Source organism: Neofelis nebulosa, chromosome 5, assembly GCF_028018385.1.
Source record: "Neofelis nebulosa isolate mNeoNeb1 chromosome 5, mNeoNeb1.pri, whole genome shotgun sequence".
In the NCBI taxonomy this organism is placed as follows: Eukaryota; Metazoa; Chordata; class Mammalia; order Carnivora; family Felidae; genus Neofelis; species Neofelis nebulosa.
The window spans coordinates 32,840,373-32,845,702 of record NC_080786.1 but is presented as its reverse complement, the minus strand read 5'-3'; the positions used below and the strand labels follow the sequence as shown (position 1 = coordinate 32,845,702).

The 5,330-nt window shown below is 44.1% G+C and overlaps 1 pseudogene; it reads left to right on the top strand.

Moving 5' to 3' along the window:
• Positions 1-4,206: 4,206 nt before the first annotated feature.
• Positions 4,207-4,988, top strand: LOC131511353 (small ribosomal subunit protein uS9-like; annotated as a pseudogene).
• Positions 4,989-5,330: the final 342 nt, after the last annotated feature.

Sequence of the window (5,330 nt, the reverse complement as noted above, 5' to 3'; positions counted from 1 at the left end):
CATGCAGAGAACCCAATATGTGCTCCTTGCTGTTGGGGAATAAAGGGGATGGGTGCCTGGCTCAATTTGAGGAGGCCAAGGGCCTGTGAATGCTGAGTAGATGGCAGCATCTGGGAAAACCAGACACCAAGGAGGAAAACACAGCTGTGTACTAGTTCGGGTTCTCCAGAAAAACAGAATGAGAGAGAGAGAGAGAGAGAGAGAGAGAGAGAGAGAGAGAGAGAGAGAGATATTATAAGGAATCAGTTTACATGATTATGTAGGATGAAAAGTCCCAAGATCTGCAGACTGGAGACTGGCAAACTGGAGACTCAGGAGAGCAATGGTACAAGTTTCAGTCTGAGTCCCAGTCTGAAGGCAGAAGACTGATATTCCAGCTTGATGACAAGTGAAGAAAGAATTCTTTCTTACTCAGCCTTCTTATTCTATTCAGGCCTTCAGTGGATTAGATGAGGCTCACATACTTTGAAGAGGGCAATCTGCTTTACTCAGTGCACCAGTTAATCAAATGTTAATCTCATCCAGAAACATCTTCACAAACACACCCAGAACAATGTTTTTCCACATGTCTGGGTATCCCATGGCCCAGTCAAGTTGATGCAAAATTAACCATCACAAGTCCACCCCTTGCCAATTTGGCTTTCACATGCCTCTCCTTAAAACATGCTTTATCTCCAGGGGTGCCTGGATGGCTCAGTCCATTGGGCATCCAACTTCAGCTCAGGTCATGATCTCACGGTTTGTGAGTTCAAGACCCATGTGAGGCTCTGTGCTGACAGCTCAGAACCTGGAGCCTGCTTCAGATTCTGTGTCTCCCGTTCTCTCCGCCCCTCCTCTGCTCACGCTCTCCCTCTCTCTGTCTCTTTCTCTCAAAATAAATAAACATTAAAAAAATTTTAAACATGCTTCATCTCCAAATAAAGATAATAAAAGGTCATAATGCCATCCAACATGATATAACTATTCTGCATATAAACAAAACCACACTCTTTCCCCAGAAGAGATAAAGTCCTTGAGTAATGTTTACTTCTCTTTGATATCCCATAACTTCAAATACTATGGGATATAAGGTTAACATTATTTTAATACTGATATACATGATATAAGGTCAGTATATCTTATGTTGCATGATAAAGGAATAAGAGAGGGAAGATTAAAGGTATTTCTTTTATATATTCACACACCTATAAACATTCATAACAATAAGGAGGAATAATTGTGATAGACTCCTCATTGCTGTATCTGGTCATGTGGTCATAGCTGGTATTTACAACTACCTTCTTCCGCTACCCATTTCCTTTGCCTTGTTCTTTACCTGCTGAGGTGACTCAAACCCTCATTCCTAAAAGGTCTGGACTGTTAGTGGTCCTGACTGGACTGGATTGTTGTGGTTTTCCATTGAGTTCAATCATAGCACATGGTAACAATAGGAAACACCCTAAGGGATCTCCTATATTCCATACATTTCCTTACCTCCACTGTGGAGTAGGAGTGTAATTTCCTCTGGTAGTCAAAATCAATCACCCAGCATCACAGTAACTCCTTTCTTTGCCTGTTGATTCGGAGGCATGAGGACTATAGAGTAGCCAGGTGGCAGGCTTAACTTCCAGGTCAAGAGTCATTGTTTTATCTCTTGGTGGAGGCTTTCCTCCTGCTGTAACTAAGACCTCTAGGCCAGCAGAGCATAACGTCATGAGAACACAAAGCCCAAAAATTTTGCAAGTGGGTCACTAGAGGTGATAATGAGTGGTGCCACTGCCATTTCCATCTCTTGATTCTTGGACCTGTGAGCCTCGGCTATGGGAAGAAGGGTACTACTTTATACTGGATATTGACTCAAAGCATAAAGTCTTGTGAAGAACACTGTCCTAGCCTTGCAAAGGTATTGCCATCTAGATGGTACCATAACTGAGTCTTTAAAAGACCATTCCATAGTTCCATCAAGCCATGTGCTTTGAAATGGTAGGAAACATGGTAAGATCAATGAATTCCACATAAGCATGGGTTCATTGTGGCATTTCTTTTGCTGTGAAGTTCCTTGATCAGAAGTAATTCTGTCTGTGTGGAATATTATGATAGCAGATAAGGTGTTCTGTAAGCCCATGGGTGGTGGTTTTGGCAGAATCACTGTATACAGGGAAGGCAAATCCAAATCCAGAATAAGTGTCTATTCCAGTAAGAAAAAAGCTCTGCCCCTTTCATAATGAAAATGATCCAATATAATCAACCTGCCACCAGGTCACAAGCTAACCACCCCAGGGAATAGTGCCATCTGGGGACTCAGTGTTGATCTCTGCTGCAAAATTGGGCACTAGCAGTGGCCACAGCAAGGCTGGACTTGGTGAGTGGAAACTCATGTTATTGAGCCTATGCATAACCTGTATCCCTACCACCATGGCCACCTCATACATGAGTCCATTGAGTGAAGACAGAAGTGACTGGGGAAAGAGAACAGAACCCACAGAATGGATCATCCTATTAACTTGATTATTAAAATCCTTCTCTTCAAAAAAAAAAAAAATCCTCCTCTTCCAAAGGCACCCTTTGTTGAGCATTCAATGGGACACAAATATCTTCATGTTTTTTGTCCATTCAGAGGAATCTAACCACAGAGCTCTTCCCCCAAATTTTTTGTCATCAATTTTTCTTTTTTTTTATTTAAAGTTTATTTATTTTTGAGAAAGAGAGAGAGAGAGCACAAGCAAGGGAGGGGCAGAGACAGAGGGGGAGAGAAGATCCAAAGCAGGCTCCGTGCTAACAGCAGAGAGCCTGATGCGGGGCTTGAACCCACAAAATAGTGAGATCATGACCTGAACCAAAGTCAGGTGCTTAACCGACTGAGCCATCCACATGCCCCTGTCACCAATTTTTCAATCATGTTCCTTCCAAGTCCCTGACCATCCAGCCAAACCATTGGCTACAGCCCATAAATCAGCATATAATCGCACACCTGGCCATTTCTCCTGCCAAGCAAAGTGAACCACCAGGCACATTGCTCAAAGTTCTGCCCACTGGGAGAGTTTCCCTCCACCACTGTCCATCAGGGATGTCCCAGAGAGGAGTAATAGTGCCACAGCTGTCCATTTTTGTATAGTACCTACATAATTATAAACCAGGCTCATGTCTTCACTTCCTCTGTCAACTGATCACAGGAAACTCCTCATAAGGCCAAAGGTTCAGGCTAAAAGGGAGAAGTCAATGTTCCAAGAGTGGGGATCACGGACACTTGGGCTACTTCCTCATATAACTCACTTGTAACGTTAGGGCCTGCCCAGGCCCAATCACATGTATACGCTACTTCCATTTCATGATGGAGTGCTGTTGTGTCCAACTTTATGGCTTGGTGTGTCAAATGATGCCCAGTTCATGACTGACAGTTCAGGTCACATGGTAACTTTGTTGCCCATGGTTAAGCATTCTGTCTCTACTAAATCCCAGAGCAGGCCAAGAGCTCCTTCTCAAAAAGAATGTAGTTATCTGCTGAAGATGCCAGAGCTTTGCTACAGAATCCTAAGGGCCTATGCAACGATTCACCTGTAGGGGCATGCCCAAGGCTCCAAACAGCATACTTACCTGCCACTGACAGTGCAAGCCCCATTGGATCTGCTGAAGCATATGGTCCAAGCAGCTGAGAGGCTCACATAGCAGCCTGGACCTGTTGCAGAGCTGTCTCTCATCTGGGCCCAACTCATAACTAGCAGCTTCTTGGGCCACTTGGTAAATGGGCTAGAGTAACACACTCTATGAAGAATATGTTACCTCCAAAATACAAAGAGGCCCACTAGGGAGGTGCCTGGGTGGCTCAGTCGGTTGGGCGTCCGACTTCGGCTCAGGTCATGATCTCGCGGTCCGTGAGTTCGAGCTCTGTGTCAGGCTCTGTGCTGACAGCTCAGAGCCTGAAGCCTGTTTCAGATTCTGTGTCTCCCTCTCTCTCTGGCCTTCCCCCATTCATGCTGTGTCTCTCTCTGTCTCAAAAATGAATAAACGTTAAAAAAAAATTTTTTTTTAAAACAAAGAGGCCCACTAGGCATTATGCCACAATTATGGTTGTAGGAGAGGCCAGATGCAACAATTTTACGCTTCACCTTGGAAAAGATATCTCAACAGACCCTGTACTACTGGGCCCCTAGAAATTTCACTGAGATAGAAGGCCTCTGAATTTTAATCAGATTTATTTACCACCCTCTAATACATACATATTTTACCACTAAGTTTAGAGTAGTTGCTCCTTCTTGTTCACCAGATCCAATCAGCATCATGTTATCAATGTAATGGACCAGTGCAATATCTTGTGGAAGAGAAAGGTGGTCAAGATCCCTATGAACTTCCTTTCCTGGTTGTGGCACTAAGCGGTGAGGAGGTCTTCTCTACATTCACAGCCACACTGTCCATGCCAGTCTTTAGATGCAAGAAGATGGCCACAGCACTGGTGCACTGCTAATGGAGCAATGGCCTCATTAAGTTGAATGGACAGCCCCTGGAGATGATATAGTCTCACACACTGCAATACAAGCTACTGGACCTTGTTCTGCTTCTGGAAAAGGTGCACTTTGCCAGAGTGGACATCTGAGTCCAAGTAAAGGGTGGTGGTTACATGGCCCAGATGGATTTACATAATCCACCTCCAAAGCCTCAGTGGCCTATTATCAGAAGTACATGGATGAGGCTTCCAAGAAGAAGATCAAAGACATCCTCATCTAGTACCACCAGACCCTGTTGCTAAGTGATCCCCAGCACTGTGAATCCAGAAAGTTTGGCAGTCCTGGTGGCCATGCTCACTATCAGAAATCCTACCGATAAGCCCATCATGAGAATCAGGGTTCAACTTTATAACAAACAACTGTCACAGGGGAAAACAAATCTCTGTGAACTAAATTATGACACAGGGCTGGAAAGTTGATATACCCTTGAGGTAGGATAGTGAAGGTGTATTGCTGGCCTTGTCAGGCAAAAAAAAACTGCTTTGGTGATCTTTACTAACAGGTATTGAGAAAAAAGCAATGGGCAGATTAACAGCTATACACCAGGTACCAGGGGATGGGTTGAGTTACTAAAGCAATGAAACCACCTCTGGTACAGCAGCTGCAACTGGAGTCACCACCTGGTTAAGCTTATGATAATCCATAATCCACTGTCATTCCCCAAGATCCATCTGTCTTCCAAATAGGTCAAATAGGTGAGTAAAATGGGGCTATAGAAGGAATCACCACCCCCGCATCTTTCAAGTCCTTGATGGTAGCACTAACCTCTGCAATCCCTCCAGGTACTTGGTATTGCTTTTAATTTACTGTTTTCCTAAGTAAGAACAGTTCTACTTGGCCTTTCCCATC